Source organism: Octodon degus, unplaced genomic scaffold (assembly GCF_000260255.1).
Source record: "Octodon degus isolate 3935 unplaced genomic scaffold, OctDeg1.0 scaffold00138, whole genome shotgun sequence".
Taxonomy (NCBI): domain Eukaryota; kingdom Metazoa; phylum Chordata; class Mammalia; order Rodentia; family Octodontidae; genus Octodon; species Octodon degus.
In genome coordinates, this window is record NW_004524714.1 from 4,220,900 (window position 1) to 4,245,015 (window position 24,116).

General features: G+C 34.3%; 1 protein-coding gene across 4 annotated transcripts in view; it reads right to left on the bottom strand.

Moving 5' to 3' along the window:
* Pbx3 (PBX homeobox 3) overlaps positions 1-24,116 on the bottom strand; it is a 238,717-nt gene that overhangs the window by 147,787 nt on the left and 66,814 nt on the right. The window lies entirely within an intron of this gene.

Genomic DNA, 24,116 nt, shown 5'->3' on the forward strand with positions numbered 1-24,116 from the left:
AAGACAATAAGAAGGCACAAGGAAAAACCAAACTTGGAGGAACAATGCTGATAGATGTCTAACAGGACTGTATTTTAACTATCCAACACCATTCTTCAATTTTCCAGTAACCTGGAACTCACATAGATATTTTTAGTAGCCTACAGTTCATCTTCATTGTCATCCTCTATTTTTTAAGATACTGTTTTAGAAAATAAAGACATTTTGAAGCTATGCATTGTTAAGCGTTTGTTTCATTTTTTTTCCTACTACAGAAGAATGAAACCTAGGGATGTTCTACCACTAAGTTATATTTCCAGCCTTTTTTTTACTTTTGAGACTGGATCTAAGTTACTTAAGCAGAACTCAAACTTGCAATCCTTCTGCTTTGACCTAAGTCCTGGAGTGATAGGTATGCATCACTGAACTTGGTTTACAAATTCTTTAGGACCATCAATCTGAGTTTAGTAAACGCTGACGTGTGCTTTACACCCTCAATCTACAACTTCTTAAAACGTTCTACAAGTGGAGAAAAACTACGTCACAAAGAGTTCTTATACAGTAACCAGTGTAAACAGAAAAGGAACGGCACAGGACTTCAAATCAAATACACCCCTAACTAAGTCCAGCTCTATCACTTGTTGGCCATGTAATCTTATACAAATTAATGATCTTTGCACATTAATTTTGTATATTTTGTAACCTATGAAATTAGGACAATGTAAATTTATGGTAGTATTATAAGGACTCAGCAAGATACTGTAATTTTTTCACTACCAGTAGATTCTTCGCTGAGAGAAAGTTCAGTACAAATTTCTGCTCTTTATTTGTTCCTTTCCTTAATTATACTTCAATTAGTAGCACCCAGGATAAAGCTCAGAAGAAATTTTTCATAAGCCACATTGTATGCTAGAATATCATACAGTTAATATCACAGTGTTTAAAATTACCCAGATACTGGGAATAAAAATATATTAATATGGATTTGTTCCAAATCTCACCAAATTGCCCTCAAAAACCCAGACAGAATAATCAAGGAAGAATAAGTCTATGGGTAACATTCTTTGCAAAGGTAGGGTACAGGAAATCTCTATAAACCCTAGTGTTTAGGTAGGCATAACCCAAACATCTATGAGCATCACAACTCATTATCAGCAGCTACATGCAGTAATAATGTCAAAGAAAAGTACGAAAGGGTCTTACCAGGCAAGGAACACGAAGCTCATAATATGAATCTCATCCAAAGAAAAAAGGACGAACAGTCAAATCCTAGGCCAGGGGTGGTAATCCTATGGCACAGGTGACTCAGTGGGCTGTTTGTTATCACTGAAAGCTCTAAAAGGTTCACAATTTCTGTCCTCAGCAAATGAACCTAACAACTACTTGACTGGAAGAATGCCATTCCAGTTACATGTTATAGGAGAAAACAATCCTATAATATGATCTTTTTTTTGGGGGGGGAGGGTGTTGTTCTGGAAATTGAACTCAGGACCTTGCACTTGCCAGGCAGGCACTTGTGCCACTGAGCTATATCCCCAGCCCAGAGAAAACAATCCTAAACACTGTAAAGTGACAGAACTGTCTATCAGATTACACTAACTGGTCTGTACATGTTCAGTGAGACATAATCTAAAAATTGCAGAAACTGTAAAAAAAGATTTAACTTCATCCAGTAGTCTATTGTTATCTGAAACCACTGTGGATATAATACAGAATAAAGCAAATAAGTTTGTTGATTTTGTTAGGACTTAAAACTTTAACATAAAAAGGATCAAAGTATAGAATCTAAGAAGAACCCGACAATCTTACAATCGAGTTACCAATGGAAACACATTTTTCTCTCACTCTTCCAGAAAACTTACATCTTAGTAGCAACAAGTAAGCTTAAGTTCTACACTGTGATTTTTACATATTATTCTTCAATTTAAAAACAACAACAAAAAAAACCCAGCTCTGTGGAAAAATGCCAGAATTCAGGTCTGACTCAAGATGAGCCTAGTAAATTGTGCTGTGCCAGAAAGTAAGAAACTATTAAAAAGAAAAAGCAGAAGCTATAAAAGCTAATAATGGAGTCTTGTCATAAAGACACAGAAGCCAGCTTGAAGAGGTTCCCACTGGACAAATATAGGATAATTTCAATATCAAAAAGTATAATGCCTGCATCTGATTAAAACACTGCACATACAACAAATCTAAGACTTCATAAAAACTACTTTTAAAAAGAAGAAAAACATTTCAAAAATTACACACCACTGGGGAAAACTAAGGTACTACCATACCTCATTACTCTGGAAATTAATAGTTGAAGGAAAAGAATTAAACACTTCATACTAACATTCTAGTATGAATTGTATTTCAGGGTAACCAAATAGCTCTAGAGAATGGAATAAAGCTCTTTTAAAGAGTACTGGTTAATAAATGCAGAAAGAATATAATTGGAAATAACTATTTTCAACTGCTAAGAAATTTAGTAATTCAAGTGCTAGTGATGCATGGACAGTAAAAGCGTTAGATGAGATAATAAGAAAGAAGGACTCGATGATAAGTAATAAGGCTGGCACTATCCAAATCCACTGGTCAGTTTTAGCACTATACAAAGACAACCTAATATTATTGACGATTCAATGCAATATAAATCCAATACAGCATTTAGATGTAACTTCAAGTCTAAAGAGTAATTCAAGGAATAGAGGCATAAATTAAATATTGCCAGGAGGAAAATAATCAGTAATATCCAGAATACGAAGCATTCTAGGATAGCCATTCTGTCTTCACTGTTCAATGCATCAATGGTATATGAAAAAAGAGGTGAGAGACAGGAAGAGAGGTGAGTTATTGTTTGAGACACTCAGGGATCCCAACAGTAGGGCACTATGATGTGTGCCTGTAATCCCAGCTATGCAGTAGGTGGAAGCAGTAAAATCTCAGATTATAAGCCAGCTGGGAAAGCCTAGTAAGACTCTTATCTCAAAAAATAGAATCCTAACAACCAAACGGAGCAGACATTTTTGCAGCTTGATTCAACTTTAAAAATCTGCATTTTAAATAGATCTGTATTTTCTCAAAGAATCTTAGATCTGAGTAGATATTAAATATATGACTTTTTAAAGTCTTGCTAATTGAATTTAATTTTGTGAAATGTGGTAGTGAAATAGATTTATATAAGAAAGGAAATGGATTTGCTAATATAAATTTAAGTATTAAGGGATGAAATCACACGTCTAGAATTCACTGTAAAATAGAGGAACAAGGTAAAGAAATGCAAAGAAAGTACAAAATATTGGTAATTAAAGTGGGTTACATAGTTGGTCATTCTACTTTTTTGTATGTTTAGAAATCACTATAACTCTGGAGGGTTAACAACCTAAATTTGCAGACCAAAATTAGAGAAAAAGGAGGGCCACAAGGAAAGCCAACATTTTGGCCCTAGCCTTCCAAGGTCAATTAAGACTCAGGACATATGAGATCTTGTATTATAAACATCATGTAACTCGGTAGTGTCCCAAATTTTCTGATCAAGGAAATTATGGGGCCAAAGAGGAAAGTGATCGATGATATAGAGTGTGCCTAAGGAGAGTCACATGGAGAGAAAACATTCTCTCAGGCTTTCACAGGGAGCACATTGGCCAAGCAATGCCCGTGACTCATCCACATGACTGACACTGACAAAGAATCTACAATCTGAGGTACAGGGTCTCAGGATAAATCCTAAGGGGATTTGACTAACCTTATCAGACCCAAAAGCTACAACTCTTATTGCATAGGTCCTGCTTTATCTTGGTCTTAACCATCCAGCAGAAAAGTATAAAAACGAAGTATAAAAGAAGTAAAGCCATGGTGTTATGTTGAGCTGTAGGGGACTCAGGTCAACAATTTGTGACACTGAGTCAGTCAAGCAGAAGACCCAATACTATTATGGATTACTGGACTCTTTTAGAATATTTTGCTGAGTTAACATACCTATAATATTCAAATGACAGAACGAAACAAAAAAGGGGATATATAAATGAATATCCATTTTGTATCTGTGTATTCAAAATGGTTAGGATATATAGCTACATTCTCTTAATGAATAGAAAGATTTGTTGTAATAGTGTTTGTAAATAGGATATCATGTCTGCATCTTGTACAGCAAATAACCACTAGGAAGACAGTATGCAATGTATTATGTCCTACCAATTTGATTTGAAACTGTCTCATTGTTATTTGTCTCTCAATAAAATAATGGAAAAAAAAAAAAAAGAAATCGCTATGATTGGGCCAGGGAGATGGCTCAATAGAATAAGTGCTTCCCTGGCAAGCGCAAGTACCCGAGTTCAATCCCCAATTCCGAAAAAAAGAAAAGAAAAAGAGAAAGAAAAAATGAAAGAAAAGAAAAAAATAAATCGCTATAATTAAAAATTAATCATATAAGCCACTGAGCACAAATTAATAAAATTTTCAACTCTAAAATCAAACTACTAGGATCTAAAGCCAAACTCGATCATTTATCAATTGTGTGAATTAGGTAAGTTATTTAACTTCTTTAAGCACTGTTCTTTCTATTCATTAAGGAAATAGTATCATCACTTACTAAGTTTAAGTGAGATGATATATTTAAAGCAGAAAAAATGTGTGTAGAACATGAAGAGGCCAGTAAATATCAGCACAGTCATCATTACTATTAATGTTATGATTATTAGTTGTTTTAATGAAGGTCCTAGCCAAGGCTCCTATATTGCTCTTTATGTAAAAAGGTCTTGTTTACATTGTTTATCAAAACTATTTATTTTAAAGAGTATTCAAAAATACAAATACAAAATACCTACAAATAACTGTTTACTCCTTTTCTCTCATTCAGCTTTTCACAATAAGTCCAAATATACTATCACCAATGTTAGCAGCAATGATCCTGTACTTAAAATTTTATGCTGCTCTTCAATTAAATCTAGCAGATACAAATGTTATCAATTTTATCTATAATTTTTCATATGTGGTTTACATTTAAATTCTTTAAAAATCATAGGCATGGCAAATCTAATACACATATAATCTTTTTTAAAAAACACTAGCATTTTCTACTTTCTAAACAAAATCAGTGGAATGTTCATGTTACATGTTTTATGTGACATAAAATATCCCTTTCGTAAATAAAAAATTATAGTGAAGTCTACAGAGCTGAGGCCACTGATAAATTTTTCCTTTCACTTTTAATCAGGCTTCCGGTTGTAAGAGCTCAGCAGACAGTGACGCGAGACACTGCCTCCCAACTTCGGTTCACCTTTGCAGTTCCACAAGGGACACCATGTCAAGATTGTTCAGCTTTTTTGATGAGTGCTGCGTGGGTAACTAATGTGTAAATGCAGATATGTATAGAAAACATTTTTGACAGTGATGTATTGCAACTGGTTCCAGATGTCGGTGAGGGATGCTTGGCCAGGCATCTGGGGCTCCACTGCCACAGAGCAGTACTAGGACCAAACCAGTCTTCAAGATTATGACACTTCAATTAGTCTTCCTAAAAGAACTGCTTTTTAAAACTTTATTTCTCTTATTTCAAGAACACACTAAAATATTTCTACCTTATTGCTCTTTTAATAGTCTGACTTTTAAAAGAAAACTTCAAAGCAAATACTAGAAGATCAAAAATATTTTAATTAATTTTCATGTTTTACAATATAATTTCAACTAAATTGCACCAAAACTTAAATATGTACAAAGGTTTATGCAGTCCCTGGTTTAAGAAGTATATGGTAAGACTATTCATCTAATACTGACAATTCTAAAACAGAATGTCATCATCAATACAGGATGTATGTCATAAAAATTTTTCAGTCAAAACAAGTTTATTTTCTTGTCTTTTGCTGTCTATTCATTTCAAAAGTGTATTGCCATTCCCACTGACTTTAGAAAGTAGATGATAAATTTTATGATGATATATTTCCTAAATAAAAGCTGGGCCAACAAGCATGTAAATAAAAAAAACTTCTAGTCCACTAACTAATGAAATGCAAAAAGATGTATATAACACTTCCAAAGTGAAAATACATTATTATAATCTTGCAATGAATAGCCCTTAACCTTTGTAATTGATAAAGTTGCACTTTGCACATGAAAAATATTGTAGTACAGCTCCAATATAAGCATTTGGCCTAATGGGAATTTTTTCAAACAACCTGTCTGTCTCTCTCTTCTTTCAGTACCAAACTCCCAGCTCCAATCAAAAAAATTCTCAGGGGATCACCTACAGCTACATTCTTGCCATGTGGTTTTGATATAAGGCATTTTGTCATTGATAGGGGAACTACTAGGAAGCAATGTGTTCTGTTTATTCTAGAACAAAAAAGGTGACTTACATTACTGATTTTCAATTTCAAACCAAAGATTGGGAAATATTTTTAATAGGAATAAAAGGCAAACAAATCTGTCAGAATGATGTTTAGCACTCTATGTTCCTTTTGAGTTTCTAACAAAGATTCCAAATGTATTAGAAAACTTTTAATCTGTGAGAACCTTGCAATCAATAACTTCATATTATAAATAAATTGTTTAACTGTAGTCCAAATTTACTATGCTTGGTTTAGAATGACTTGATATACTGGGATGAAAAATAGTTTTAAAAACTGACTAATCTTATTTTCTCAGTGAATCATCAAATTTATTTCCAACCTTGTATATAAAAGATCAACAAATAAAATTTTATGATAGGCTTAGAATATATTTAAGAATGGTACAGATAGCAGAAGAACTGTGAAGTATGATAGCAGAAGAACTGTGAAGTATTTACTCCTACCTCTTTTTTAAAGGGCACTGTTATAACAAATTTTCTGCGACCAAGTCCTATCCTAAAACATATAGTTTTGATTCTGGGTTTTTTGTTGTTGTTTTGCTTTGTTTTGATGTTCAGTAGTGGAGACTAAACCCAAAGCCTTCACTGTGTTACCTCCCCAGCCCTTTCAAAAATTTCTTATTTTATGTTTAATAAAAATAAATATAGGGGGCTGGGGAGATGGCTCAGTGGAATAAGCACTTCCTTGGCAAGCACAAGGGCCTGAGTTCAATCCCCGGTCCCACCCAAAAATAAATAAATAAAGCTTACATAATATTTGCACAGAAGCCATTAATTATCCAGAAAATTTGGCAAATTTGTCTAGATAATACAACTACATAGTACAAATTTATATCATATATCATATCACATTATATTATATTATAGTATATTATATTATATTATATTATATTATATTATATCAGATCAGATCAGATCAGATCTGGAAGCTCAAAAACAAAACTACTGGCTTGATATGGCTGCACATGCCTATAATCACAGCACTGAAGCAGGAGGACTACCACAAGTTCAAGACCAGCCTGAGCTAATAGTAAAACCCTGTCTCAAAAAACCAAAACAGTAACAAAACTATTGCCCAGTGAAAACATGATTTGATTATACTCAACTAAGTGATTTTTGCATTTATCCTGTCTGTTTACTATTAACTCCAAAAAAAAAAAAAAAAAAACCTAAGTAGCAAACTGGCACTTCCAAAAAATTAACAATGTACAAAATACTATATCCAGTATACATCCATAGTTAAAACTACGATATCTATATCTAGTGTATACGGATATAGGAAACAAAGTTAAATTTAACATAAGGACATGGGAAACTAGATGACTGTAGTTTCTGGTTCTTGAGAAATGAGTACATACAAGATTCTGCGTCAAGGGCCAGGGAGATAGCTCAGTAGAATAAGCGCTTCCCTGGCAAGCCCAAGGGTCTGAGTTCAATCCCTGGTTCCACAAAAAAAAAAAAAAAAAAAAAAAAAGATTCTGTATCAAACATTCTTACTGTTAATAGCGATGTAAAGTGGTACAATCACTTAAAACAATTTGACAGCATCACATATGGAAACACATGTACTATACTATACTTACACTTTCAGGAAATTCTTGCCCATGGACAAGAAAAATGAGAATAAGTGTATCAGTAATAGTAAAATTTGTGAAACAATTTATGCATCTTCGATTGTGATATGAATGTAAAGTCCAATTACACAGAATATTCTAAAATGGTTTTAAAATGAAATTAATCCAGATTTATCAAAATGAATATATTCAGGGGCCGGGGAGATGGCTCAGTAGAATTAGCACTTCCCTGGCAAGTGCAAGGGCCTGAGTTCAATCCCTGGTTCTGGGGAAAAAAAAGAATATATTCAGAAAAAAATGCGAGTGAAAAGATAGTGCATAAAAAATACACAGTGTATGTGCTTAATTTTGTCAATGATAAAAATCTGTGTATTATTTACAAACATACACAGATATAGTAGAAAGCTTTATAAAACAGAAGAGGGCAAGGGATATAACTCAGCAGCATTGACCCTGCCTTGCAAGAATGAGGTCATGTGTTCAATTCCCAATACAAAAAAAAAATAAAATGCAGCACACGTAATACACAAACTTCGTGTAGGCAGGAAAGTAAGTGCACTGAAGCAACAATCTTCAACTAAATGTATCTAAAATAGCTATGGAAAAATGTCGGTACTAAATTTAATCCAAAAAAGGATGGCCATATGTTTGAAATATTTCATAATCAAAACTTAAATGCAAGAATTCATATACCCTAATGACCCTGTACTGCAGAACTGCTATCAATACCTCATTCAAATGCATTACCCATATACTATAATTTAATTAAGTTAGAAATTATGCCCATTATTGAAAGAACAATCAATTGCCAATAAGATCTTCAAATAGTAAGTTTAAATACCAAAATACATAGATTGCTCTTAGCATTGTTTTTGGAACATTCATATTTTCAGAGAAATAAATTACTCTAGACACCAATGATCTTATATTACTCCAGACAAGTGAAAGTCACAAAACACTTTATGTTATTTAAATTTTAAGGAAGCATTTTTTTCAAATAAAGAAGTCTATATAAGAAAGAACTTAACTATCAAAAAAAAAATTGAAGCAAGTGAAAAATATTCCCAGAAAGAAGGTGGTAAAATTATGGTGAATAAAACAATTTACTAGCTTAGCATTTCTATATCAAATATTCAATTTTAGCAGTTTTATCATGATATTAAATGTCCTATATTAACTTTTTGAACTAGTGAACTATTAATTCCATTGTCTTTCTCATTCAAAGATATGATAAAATTTAACTGTTTGAAAACTGCCCACCCATAGCTAACACTCAGAAAGTGTTTTCCAACACAAAATTAAATACATTTCTAGGATATTCTAAGAAAGCCCCTAAATTATATTTCTAAACTAACGAAAATAACTAAATTAAGCTTGATGGTATCATAATCATAGACTGATCCTCTAAATGAAAAAAGAGTGAAAAATGAAAAGAAAAATGGACACTTGCTAGCAGTACAGCTAGTAGAAGTGTTCAATGTGCTTACAGGTAAAAAGAGAATAGTACGTGAAGTACTGGATGGGCATTGAGGGAACTGGAGGTGAGGGATGAGCTCAAGGCCACTTGAGTTTGCAAGGTTAAAACAGTTTCATAGTATTATTAATACACTGAGTTGGTTTTTCATTCATTTGCTCATACAATGAAGTTTACAGGAGACAATATCAAGTATGATGTCACAAAATACAGAAGCAGATATGAAAAACAAGCTTTTGAAGCCAGACATTAAGAATTGCAAAATATGTCAAAATAAAATCATTCTTCTAACTTTTTATTTTGCAAAATGTTTTTTGTTTAAAATGTTGTTTACATCAACATGCAAATATTGATAGATATAATCCATGTCAACAAATTTTCTGTAGGGTTTGCAGGAATTAAGTATCTCATAGAAAGGCTATAAGAATAGTTCAAGAACTAGTAATCTAAATCATGGAGTTGATAGGATTAAATGAGCTAATATGATTATAGCACTTTTCACTAGGTATTGGAAACAGCCAACTTTCAGTCAACGGTAGCAATCATTATTGCTACAGAACAGCAGTTAGGGCCACAGAAATCTAGGCTGAGACCAGGAATTTTGGAGAATTGTTTCCTATTCTTAGTAAGCTATCAGTTCTTTAAAAACGAAAGAAAGAAAGAAAGAAAGAAAGAAAGAAAGAAAGAAAGAAAGAAAGAAGAAAGAAAGACCAAATCATTAATTAAATTGAAATCATCATATAGCCTAATTTAAATTCTAGGTTAACAGGTCTTTTGTTATCTTTTTATTTTTTTTCAATTTATTTATTTATTTATTTTTAACATTTATATGTGTGTGTGTGTGTGTGTGTGTGTGTGTGTGGCCAGCTCAGCCCACCAGGGGGCGGGGCTGGCTGGCATGTGGTGCTGGGGGATTGAACCGCGGTTCCTGTGCTTTGCCAAGCTTGTTCCAAGTAGGTGCTTTAGATCACTGAGCCATCTCACCAGCCCTGTTATCTTTTTAGAACATGAACCACCCTACAACTTTAGAAGGTCTACTACTAAAAATATACCAGTCTCTCTCATCTTTTGATGCATTAGGAGAACAGCAAAGAGAAGCCTAAGTGTCCTATGCCAAGCACATCAAATTAATTAGGATATTTATTCTCATAAAAAATAAAAACACATGTTCCCTGAAATACAGGATGCAGACAACATCTTGGAACAAAAACAAAACAAAATGGACCTTTGAGCAAGGTTCTGGTCAAGGCCCCTAGTTCCAAGCATAATTAGCATATTCCCAACACAGAACAACACATACCAAGACTCACACACTAAGCAGTTCTTTTTCATATTAGCTGTCCCATCCGTCTTTCCTGCTTTCATTTTGAAGTGACTTTCTTAGATTCATCTATTAATGGCAAAGATTAAAAACTAGTAACAATAATTCTACACAGAGACCAAATACTTGGCATGAATCTCACTAAAATATGTCAACTCCTTAGCCCACTTTTCTATAGTCACATTCCAGATCTTTTAGATATTTTCCACTGGATCTATGTTCCAGTCTCTAAATCATTCTTTTGTACCTTCAAATTTTAAAGTAAAAACATATTGAATGTTTTTTAATTTTTCTTTTAAAAATAGACACTGATCCAGAGTAGCTATATCATAAATCTCAATTGAGGCACTAATGGACTATTTAACCTTGAAGACTTCGTTAGAAACTACCTGACAAAAATTGTTCCCAGACCTACAACAGAAGATATTTTTAACATTATCAAGAAAAGAAAGGTTGCTGGCAAGCGTAGGGTCCTGAGTTCAATCCCCGGTCCCGCAAAAATAAAAAAGAAAGAAAGAAAAGAAAATTGTGAACTCTCTCAGTTAAGGGGTCCGTATTAACATTATATATGCTAAATTCAGTCTTTTTAATATTTCCTATATATCTTGAAATTAACACTAAGATGAAAGCAAAAGATACCATTTTCTTCCATGGTTATGGCAATAAACAGTAACTGTTTCACCAGCTACAACATTTTTGCAATGTATTTTAGATTTTCATAATCCACAATGACTCGGGTAAAATTGAAAATGTTAATAATCAGCAGCACTTCCACTACAGCAACCACTGAAGAATAGGAGCCATGGCTCTGTGCTATCCCATAGCCATGGGCCTCAACAAGCACCACAAGGTGACAAAGAATGTGAGCAGACCCCAGCACAGCCGCCCTTGTGGGCATCTCAGCAAACACATAAAGTTCCTGCAGAATATGATCAGGGAGGTATGTGTCTTCACCCCTACGAGCAGGCTGCCATTGAACTGCTTAAGGTCTCCAAGGACAAACAAATCCTCAAGTTCATCAAGATAAAAGTGGGGATGCACATCCACGCCACAAAACCTAGTGGCTGCTATGAGGAAGGCAGCTGCCAAGGACTGAACCCCTCTGTTTAATAAACCTTTGCAGGAAAAAAAAAAAAAAAAAATCAGCAGCAATTGTCAGCATTTAAAGACAAAACCAAGAACTATTCATTTCTCTTTTCCTACAATGTTTTTCTAAGGTGGAAATACCTCAAAAGATTTATCAAATAGGACCACACTGCATCTCTAAACATTAGTTACATACTTGATAAGCAGGCAAAAATAGGCAGTGAAGGTAATTAGTGAATGCTGGTAGTCAACTACCAAAAAACTCACATTTCCCTGTAATACCAGCAGTTGGGAGGCTGAGGCAGGAGGACTGCTGTGAGTTTGAGGCTAACCCAGGCTACACAGTGAATTCAGAGCTAACCTGATCTACATAGCAAGATCCTGCCTCAAAAAAAAAAAAAAAAAAACACCTTGCATTTCTTAAATGACAAACAAAATTTAACAATTTGATTTAGCAACATCAAACACACAAACCCAATTTGCAAATTGTCTCATTTCTTTCTCTTCTCCTGGAACTTTCATAATGCAAAAATTTTTAGCTCCATGAAGTCCCACAATTTTGTTAAAATATCTTCATCTTTCTGTTTTATTTTCTGTTGCTTAATTGATTAAATAATTTCAACTAACTTGTCCTTAAGTTCCCTGATTTTTCCTTCTGTTTGATAAGAGTTTATTATGAGAAACCTATCAATTATTTCCATTTCCATTGTAATCTTAAGCTTCAAAGTGTATTTCTTTAAAATAACATATCTCTTGGGGCAGGCGAGATGGCTCAGTGGTCTAAAGTACCTACTTGGAACAAGCTTGGCAAAGCACAGGGACCACGGTTCGATCCCCCAGCACCACATGCCAGCCAGCCGCGCCCCCCGGTGGGTTGAGCTGGCCACACACACACACACACACACACACACACACACACACACACACACACACACACACACACTAAATAAATGTTAAAAAAAAATTTTAAATAACATATCTCTGTTAATATTCTTGTTTAATTTATGCAAATAATTTTCCTGAATAAAATAAAAATAATAATAAAATAACACACAAACCCACAAGTATACACCCAAATTATAAAACTGCTGAAATGGACAATTAATATTGCACTAAATTAAGACTGAGAATATTATTGTCCTATGTGGCATTTTATGTAATATGATAACCTAGTACAATCAGCTACAATACTGACATGACTTCACATACTAATATATGGAAAAACATTAAAAAAAATATATACCTTTTTCTACCATGGTGTAACCATTACTACCCAAGGTGAACCCCAAAAGAAGTTTCTTATTAAGACATTCTTCTACACTACTGAAAATGTATCCTTATTATAACAATAAAGCCCAGAAGGTCTGAGTACGCAGTAGGCTCAAGGAAATTTCAGGTTTCAAGCTGAAGAAATACACATTGTAGATTCTTCTAAGAAGGACTATCCTTTTCCATAAAAGTATTATTATTTACAATGAAAAATCACATTGGTAACGAAGCTTTCAGATTTTGCACATAGCAAAGCTAAAGACTACTTGCAAGAACACTTTTTATTCCCAGTGATAATGGACAAGAGGACAAAGTCCATTCTTCTAAAGCTACATAACATAAATGCTGAGGTTAAAAATATTTATACGAAATTTTTCTAACAAAAGAAGAATACACTAGAGTTGTAAAAATAAGTTAGCTCTGTGCCACCATTTACAACTCACTTTTAAATATTAAATTTTAATTTTACTTATTTAGGAAAAATTATATAATTCTTCATAGCACAGTTTAAAAATAACTCTACTATTAATGCAGGTCCTTTATTTAATCACAGGCTAATTTACTCCTGACAGAAAGTAAATTCCACTATTTTCTGTGAGGCTTTATGAAATTGCCATCATTTTTAATTAATTCTTAATTAAAATATATTACACCACAGCTTCTACCCATCTCTCTTGATATTCTAACATAATCAATTCAAGACCATTTACATATCATTAATTAAAAGCCTTCCTCTCTCATCCTTAAAATCATAATGAGGCTCTATTTCTCATTAGCAGCCTTTAAGGGATAAAATAACAATACAGTCAAGAATGAATAGTAACTTTTTAAAAAAATAATTTATACTTCTAAAAACTATGGACAATGTTATTTTCAAGATTTCTCAACTTTGGGGACTCCTGGAATTTTGTTTTTCACAGGAGAACCAACAGAGCAACTGTCTATATTATTTGAAACTAACCTTCAAATAAGATAATCGATAAAATAAGTTAAGAAATAGTAGTATCTCTGAGAACAGGGAAAACCAAATAGATTTCTGTATTTGGACAATGATAAGCCTCATCATAAAGTGCTACACATAAGTTGATTATTATAAAAAGTGACAATAACACTATTAACATTATCTTGACTTCATTTCCACTTTTTAAAAATTATCCTAACTTTAGATGGTATCACCTAAATCCTCCTTATGAATACTTTTCTCTTACGAAGAGTCTTTTAACACAGATCCATTGTTAATAGCTCTTATTAAACTTTAACATGTAGTTAGGAAAATTATAATTGAAATTTATAATTCTATGCACATTTTACTAGCTTACCACTGTCGGAATGAAGTATCTAGTATCTACAGTTGCATGAAGAACTGAAACAGAGAAGCTAGCAGCAAGCTCTATAATTAAACTCCAGTGCTATGGTATGTTTTACACATTCTTAAATGAGATGTGATATATACCAGTACTATAAAAAGTTATCATTTATTGGTAATGAAAGGTAAAAATTAACCACCTATTCAGTGATTTTACCTCTTCAGAAGACTTAAAGTAAAATGCAGCTTGAGAAAAGATTTACAGTAACTCATGACTTTTAACCCACTATTTTCAATATTTTGTCTGTAAGATACACAATTAATATGACCTCAACTGTGGTTATTTTTATGATTAGTATAAAATAAAATTATATTGCTTTGAGCAATTGCTGTGGTATTGCCTTTTGCATTACACTAAAAATAGACTGAACTAAACCTTCATGTTTTATTTTTCAGTTATTATTCATAACTATATTTCCAGGGCAAACTACAAATACAAATAGGAAACAAGTAAGCATCAAAATGTGACCAAAAATACTATCACATAAGAGAAGCAAAATAAAATCAGATTTATGTCTTGAAAATTTTATGCAGACTTATTGTCACCAGCATTAACTGTATCTAGGTGCTTCATATCAAGCAGATCAGATTTATATCACTGTCTTCTGTCAAATGCAGGTGCTCCACCACAACTTGTCAAGACAGCCTGTCTGAATCTTCACACGTCAGACAGAATCACAGCACTTGGTGTTTTGGTCTGTTGACAGCAATTTATTTTGATGTGTTGTCACAATATGGAATCCTTCCATGCTCTGCACCATGGTGCCAATAAGTCCCCCTGTTCTTTTTTGTACTGCTAGATGCTACAGGTTTAGTAGGGGAAAGGGGAAAGTTTTATCTTACTTTTTAAACCCATTCAATGAAGTTAAAAAGCTAGTTTAAACACATATGGAAATGTTAAAAGGAACATTAAGCATCATCTTAAGACATTCCTTAATCCCAGCATCTAATATCCTATTAAATACCTCAGTCAATCTGGGTGAAGCAAAGCCAACTAGCCTGTATGGAAAAATCAGAAACTTTCAAAGTCCACTAAATTCAAATTCAGAGTAGAACATCCTACCACTAAACAAGGTACCTCATAGATCCAGTATGGTCAATTATATATTGTTTGAATCCCACAGTGAAAAATTCAATTTAGTGTAATTTTAACATTCATTATGTACTTACGTATAAATATAAGCACTAAAAGAAACAGATGAGAAATGCAAATTAAAACAACACTGAGATTTCATCTCACCCCAGAAAGAATGGCTATCATCAAGAATTGAACCAGTAACAAATGGGGGAGGGGCTGTTAGGAAAAAAGAAACCCTCCTCCACTGTTGGTGGAGGTGAAGACTGGTACAACCACAATGGAAATCAGTGTGGAGACTCCTCAAAAAGCTAGGATTGGAGGTCCCATTCAACCCAGCTATACCCCTCCTGGGTATCTTTCCAAATGAACTGAAAACATCATACCACAGAGATATATGTGCACCCATTTTATAACACCACAATTTGTCATAGGTAAATCTTGGGAACAACCCAAATGCCCATCAACTGAGGAATGAATAAAGAAGACGTGGTATTTTTACATAATGGAGTATTGTTCAGCTATAAAAAGGATACATTTGAGGCTTTTATTAGTAAATGAATGCAACTAGAGACCATACTCTTTTAAGTGAAATAAATCAGACCCACATGTGCAAACATTGTCTTAGTGTAAGAACTTGAAAGATTAAATAAAATCTGAAGAGTACAATAGATACTGTGAGTAAGAATGAACCTGTTGAAAACGAAGGAATTACTGAGATGAGAAGGATAGGAGAGGGAGTAGGAGAAAGAGATATATCTATGTACGTAAGCAAGATGGTTTGGATAGTTGTACTGTGGATTTCCACTGGTCTATGGAATGCTTGAAGTTTCTTTTATCTTCTTTTTTCATTTGTTTGCCTTTTCCACTCTTTTTAATTTCTTATAACGTTTTCCTTTCTTCTTCCAATTTTGTATGCATATATCTGGTAATCTGAACAACTAATTTGAAGACAATACTATGCAATAAAACAAATATTGTGCAATTCATATTATTTTGTTTAGCAAAATTTTGTATCATATCTAATTTTTTTTCTTTTTATTACTATTCTGTATTCTCTTTAAAAGATTTTTTAGTGGGATCGGGGAGATGGCTCAGTGGAATAAGCGCTTCCCTGGCAAGCGCAATCCCCAGTTCCGCAAAAAAAAAAAAAAAAAAAGATTTTTTTAAAAAAGAAGGGCCAGCCAAATAGCTCAGCAGACTAAAGCGCCTGCTTAGGCAGAGCTCTGCAACCAGGGTTCCATCCCTGGCATGCCGTGCCAGTCCCGCCCCTGGGGGCGCGTTGAGACTGGATGTGGTGGCAGGTGCACCTGTAATCCCACTTCTTGGGAGGCTGAAAACAGGAGGATCACTATGAGTTCGATGGATCACTATGTAGTGAGACCCTATAGCCCCTATAGGCCCTGTGCCAAATTAAAAAAAAAAAAAAGATAGATGAATGAGATGATGAATGGGAATAAATTTCTTTAAGTTTTTCCAGGTTCATTTTCCAGAAACTTTTACACATTTCATGCTATTCTTATAAAGGTATTAAATATCACTTAAACACAAAATATTTTTAAAAAATCATTAGTTAAGTGTGGTTGAAAAAACAATATTCAACAAAAAGCTCAGGGAGACTTTCAAGCTTAGTCTTGATATTTCATATTCTAATTTTTCTATTACAAGTTTCTTTTTATGTATTTAGTAAGACTAAAAACAATTTTGATCAGATGAGTATTTTAAGCAAAACCAAATAACAGATCTTCTTTGTAAAGAACAAACCACTAAACTCAACTTTTAAAAAATGCCAAGTATAACTATATATATATATATATATATATGTTTCTCTCAACTTCATAACTTAACTAAAAATATTCTTATATTTCTGAGCAGAAACTCTTCTAGCAATATTTATTATTTACAGCTGGTGTACACCATATTCATAAGAACTTATCCCCAAGGAATCCCACTGTATTTTTTAATCAAACAATCTTTATATGTTCTCTCTGAAATAAAGAGGTAGCAGAGCAGATGGCATTTTTTAAAAGTTTTCTAGAACAAGGTAACTTAAAGCATAAGATTTCACCAAGTTGTAATCAAAACCTAAACAAATAGTCCCTAACCTAAAATAATTCCATTCAACTATATTCTGTATGTTCCTAAGTACAGTTCATAAACATAGTAAGGTAGTCATTTTGCACAATTTTGGAAAGCATCACTCACAACATGTAAGTGATACAACCTGGAGTTGTGCAACACAGCAAACATGAATATAAACACTGACTCAATGAAATTACTTTGTATATATGTGGATGCGTGCATGTGTGTGAATTCCTTCCCAACAGAGGGAGATGTATCTATGGCACGAAATCTAGTCTACTCATCTATAAGAAAAAGGCTTTCTCATCACATAAATCTCAATTATCCTTTAGTCCACCTTCAGTACCTAAGGAAAAATAAAGCTGTGAATAGTGTGAGAGGATGGGTTACAAATACTCCTGATAAAGATTTGCTGCAAGCAGATTTTTAACCTGTGAAGAAGTATGGCAAATAAACAAGTGTATGATTCAATATGTATTGTCATCAAAAATGCATCTCTAATCTATTTAAAGAAACAATTTGGACTGGGGGTATAACTCAGGGTAATTAATGTGCTTTCTATGTATCAGGCCTTAGTTTCAGATCCCAGCAATAAACAGATGAAGAAAGAAGAGGAAGGATAAGAAGGGAATAAGAAAGAAGAGAAGGAAGTAGGGAACTAATCACACTAATAGAGTATATACCTACACTACAGTATATATAACCTTTACAGACAGGCACTAGTAATGCCAACCAACACAGAATGATTCTTAACTCCAGTTTCATAATTGATTTTGGAAAAATTGAGAAGCAAATAAAAACTGTTGATCAAAAGTATTGTTTAAAAAAAAAAAAGAAGCCAACATATCTAGAAGATACATACTTCTTATCATGACCTACCAATTATTGCCATACTGTCTCTCAAGTAAATGTTTGTTTGTTTGCTTTAAAAAAAGGAAAAGGTAATAAATGAAAAAAAGACACATGAAAAAAATGTCACAGCACTGTCCTGCTACAATGCTGTATATAGTTGGATTTCTAAATTTCTGTATAAATTTATGTAATTGTTTATTCATACTCTTAAAAAATAAAGGTACTAACAATGTAAAAAATAAATAAAAAGTATTGCTTCACTTTTAACAGGGTAAAGATCATCTATACACGAATATTTTAACGTAATAAAAACTCATAAGAATCCCAGTTTTCTCTAAAAACAGTAAAACCCAATCACCTGATAGCCTAAAAAAAAAAAAAGAGAATGAAAGTTGATAAAAATTAAAAGATTAAACAAGACCTTACTTTCAAGAAGATAGGGCATAAAGACCATGAAAATGACAAGAAGTCTATGTGTGTATATGCATATAGGCATATGTGTATATGTACATGCATATAAGATATGCTCTAATAGTATTTTCTATCTGAAATAAAGAGTGTGGGAGGTTCTATAGTAAAACAAACTTCACCATAGCAAAACTATACACAATTATAACTACATATATATTAATTTTTGTAGAGAGAGAGACAAAAGACTGAACAGTTGATGATAGCTTCATTAGTTAGCTTTTCCATTGGCGGGACACAATACCTGATACCCACAACTTCAACACAGACAGGCTTACTTTGGCTCATGATTTAGTTAGAAGATTCAGTCTATGGTAAGCTAGCTCCAAGCCAGGAAGATTATAGCATAAGGATGTTGTATATATACCAAAGCTACTCAGTTCATGGAAGTTGGCATAGATACAACATAGAATCGTATCAAAGAGGAAGGGACCAAGGATCAAAGTCAGGCCTCCATGACTCACACAGACACACCAAGAAATGTGCCTCACTAATCCACAGGCAGTTCCCAAGCCAATCAGTTGATGATTAAGCTTATCATCATAACACAGTGAAAACACTGTATCCAATCAAAATTAGTGTAATAAAAAGAAAACTAACTGTACTAAAAATTGGACTAAACACTAATCTCTTTCTCAGTTCTGCAATTTACTTAGGCAAGTGACCTTTGGTAAATTCCTTACTTTTGCCTTTCTAATTCTGTTCCCTAATTTGTAAAACAAGAATGTCTTACCTATATCAAAAGCTGATATAAGAATTAAGCAGATTATTAAAAAAATAATTAAGCACATTATGTAAAAGCACCATACAAATATTCATGAACCCAAGATAATTAAAAATCAAGTACTACTTTTAAATCTTCTGGTTCCAAAGAGGAGACTGAACACATGTTTCTCTTCCCTTCCTCCCTCTGAATTCCCACTGGTACTACAGTAAAGAATATAAATCCATTGAGAAGTGAGGAGAGGCTACAGAAAATCAGATTTTGATAAATTCCTAAAACACAGATAGCAAACATACAAATACACCCTAGTAGAGAAAGCCCAAAACGAGAGCAGAGTTGCAGTAGAGGTAGAGATAGTATCTCCAGCAAAAAACAAAAAAATGGGCAAAGCTTGAAGCTTGGACACAGATCAGTAATGGGAAATGGACTGTTGGACCCTTCCCTATACTTTCCATACACAAATCCAGTCTCTGAAGAATATCATTTGCCCCCAGGATAAACCTCATAACCTTCTGCAAAAATATAGATACTAATTTCCGCATGCTGTATAATGAAAATAAAAAAATTCAATCTAGGGGTCGGGGAGACAGCTCAGCAATCTAAGTACAAGCGCAAGGATCCGGGTTCGATCCCCAGTACTGCATGCTGTGCAGGCCCTGGCCTGGCCCCGCCAAGCAACCACTGAAACTATGCATGGTCGCGCATGCCTGTAACCCCAACACTAGAGAGGCTAAAACAGGAGGATCACTACAAGTCTGAGCTGCAAGACCCTGTAACAAATACATAAATTTTTTTAAAAAATTTCAACCTTAGCTAGGTGTAGTGGTACATGTCTGTGATTCTAGCACTTGGAATACTGAGAGTAAAGGATCTCAAGTTGGAGGTCAGCATGGAACACATAGCAAGATCCTGTCTCATATGGGGCTGGGGAGATAGCTCAGCAGAATAAGTGCTTGCCTGGCAAGTGCAAGGGCCTGAGATCAATCCCCAGTTCTAAAAAAAAAAAAAAAGATCCTGTCTCATAAAACCAAGAAAACAAACAAAAATATGTAATTTTACGTTGATGGCATCAAAACTAGAAGATATATTACATATATTGACAAAATAACCTATAGCATGACTAAAAATAATACAACAAAAAGAGTAGAGGGGGATAGCAAGTAGGACATTATATGAACAAGCCAAATTCCTCACCACAATAAAACTATATACACAGGTTTAAAAAATTGCAATTATTGAAATTTATGAGAGGCTGGGGAAATAGCTCAGTAGAATAAGCGTTTGCCTGGTAAGCATAAGGGCCTGAGTTCAATCCCTGGTTCCGCCAAAAAGAAAAAAAAAAAAAAAAAAAAGAAATTTATGGTGTTAACTAGCAGAAAAACTAAAAACAGGAATGAACTGTGGTTGCTTCTGAAGAAAATAGGAAAGGGAAGAACAACAAGAGGCTACAGAAATGTTTTCAACTCTGAAGGAGGAATACTTTTATAACTTAAAATGATCTGCTAACTAGTTGAAAAAGGTTACTTTTCAAAATGGAATCAAGGGCCAGGGAGATAGCTCAGTCGAATAAGGTCTTGCTTGACAAGCGAAAGGTCCTGAGTTCAATCTCCAGTATCATGAAAAAAAAAGGAATCAGAAAGTTAGCCTGAAGGAGATAAAATCTAACTATCCAGTCTGATCTTTTAGCCTTTCAAAAAATAGACATAATTCTTCAAGTTGTGAGGAAAAAAAATCTTCCTAAACACCTACATAAGTAGAAAGGAATGAAACTTAAAAACAAGGAAGGTCTTTCCCTTCAGTATCTTGATAAAACATGAGTTAGAAATGGGGGGCTATAATTCCTTAATCCTTTAAGAATGGCATATGGAAATAGTGTTTTCAACCTCAAATTCCTGTTCTGGAAGTGTTAATCGGCTAGAACAGTAGATGGCTTAATTATATGAAGACCACATTAATGTCTCTGAAAAGGGAAAGTGATCTGATAGGTTTTAATTTGAAACGCTCTTTATAAAATTAAAAACAAATGCCAAACTGACTATAATCTATGCCTCTGTGGAGAAGTAAAAGGCCACTATAGCTATAAGAACACATTGTGATCAATTATGCTGTGAAGGTGAATTGATCCAGGCTTAGTCAATAATTATGAATGTTACTCATTGGGCAGAAAAAGAAAGTGGTCAAACTTGTAAGTCTTTTTCTAAGTTATTTTCAGGAAAGTAAAACACCTTTCATCTGTGAAATCTATTTACCCTCTAACAAAAAAGGAGATAGGACAAACTGGCCAGTTCAAATCTGTACAAAGTTAAAGTTAACAAGGGTATGGGCCAGCCAGATAGCTTAGCAGACTAAAATGCCTGCTTAAGCAGAGCACAGCAGCAGCTGGGTTTCGATTCCAGCAAGCAGTGTAGGCCCCGTCCGTGGGGTGCGCTGAGCTGGTGATCTAGACTGGGCATAGTAGCACGCACCTGTAATCCCAGCACTTGGGAGGCTGAAAACAGGTGAATCTATGTAATAAGACCCTGTAGACCCTGTACTAAATACATTTTTAAAAAAGGGGGATGTAGTGATTCCTCAAAAGCATACCAAAAAAATACAATGGCTGGAAAAATGACATAGTAAAACATAGGAGTACCCATTTTAGGGGGGGAATGCAATCTGCGAACTTAGATTTATAAGAAACTTTCGTGGATTCCTAGGATCCAAGACCACTACTGAAAGATAACACTCCAGTTCTTGGTCTTTTTAGCAGCACTGTCAAAAAACATTCAAACCACGACATATATGCAATTCTAAATTTTCATTTTTGGTACCAGGAGTTGAACTGAGGACCTTGCACTTGCCAGACAGATTCTTAGTGATTTTCCTGTTTTTAGTCTCCCAAGTACTGGGATAGCCAAAATTTTAAAAGCAAAAGGAAACAAATAAAAAATCAATACTATATTTTAATTCAATATATCCAAAACACATCAAAATCTAGTCAATATTTTAAAAGATTAATGAAACATTATTTTCAGTCTTCACAAATTTCAAGTCTCCTCATACTTGCTATGTATAACAATTATAGCACATCTCAACTCAAACAAGCCATATTTTAAGAGCTCAACTGCCACAAATAGCTAGTGACTAAGAATGCTCATTTGGGAAGTTCTTTCACTTGACAGATGTGGCTTAATGGAAGTCAAAACTCAGCTTCTAAGTCAAAAGCACTTTCCTAGTATCATTCAGGATCAAGCATGAGTCTTAGTTGTTATACAGTAAATCTTTAACTTCTATTACAACAATTTCCCTTTACTCCTTGCTGAAATCTTACTACAAAGACAATAAAGGGGGAAGGTTAGCACATAAATCTCCAAGAACAAACCACATGAGGACAAGAGTACCCTTTATTTCTTGAACATTGTTAGACGGGCTTACACACCTCCCAAACCTTCTTCCCTGCTTTCCAGGCAAGAAATTGGTGAACACTTTTCAGGAAAACTGACCTGGCTGAGACAAAGATGTGACATGAATGTACCCACACCAAAAAAAACTGGGTTGCTGTCACCATCACCCTACTGTAAGGACTATCAAAACCAAGAATATTCACTAAAAAAAAAACTAAATTTTTACTTAGCTTTTTAAGTGTCTCAAGCTTAACTATTCTTCCATTCTCAAGTAGCTAAGTTAAGAGGCTTCTATATGCCAGACACTGTTCCAAGCATGGTTCCTCTCTCAAGGAGCTTATATTTTAATGAGCAATATATACAGAACAGAACACAAATAGAAATAAAGCAAGAAACAAGATAAAGTGTAATGAGAAGGGGCAGGAGAAATACTGCTTTACTTATGAAAGTGAAGGACAGCCTCCCTGGTGACAGATTCCAGAGTACAGAAAAAAGGAGGGAGGGAGCCACTCAGATACACAAGAGTGTAGAGGGAACAGCAAGAACAAAGCACCTGAGAGAAAAGTACACCAACCCTCCTGGAAGAGCACACAGAGACCTATCAGTCTGCAGGGAACTGAGAGGCCCTGAGTGGTGGTGGGGATAATATCACAGGCACCAACATGAACCACTGCATCAGCCTGGAAGACCCCAGTGAACTGGTAAGCTAAGAACAGAGACATCATTATACTTATGTATTAAAACAATTGCCTTTCCAGGTATCTGCAGAAATGACTTCAGGACAAGAGCAGAGAGATCAAGAAGGAGGCTTTAGGGCTAGGGAGATAGCTCAGTAGAATAAGCGCTTGCCTGGCAAGTACAAGGTCTTGAGTTCAATCCCTGATACCACAAAAAAAAAGGAGGCTTTTGCAGGGAGAGGTGAAAAGTCTACATATACAAGCACATGCATGTGTGCACATCTTCCCTCTCTTCATCCCTTCCTCCCTCTTTCCATACACAATTTTTTTTCACCAAGAATTGCCTTTATTTCATATGCATCCATATTTCAGCATTTAGTGGTCCTGAACAGACAGTGGGATGATACAGCAGGGGCCGGGAGGTCAGGAGGCCAAGGGACCAGGCCACCAGCCCCGGG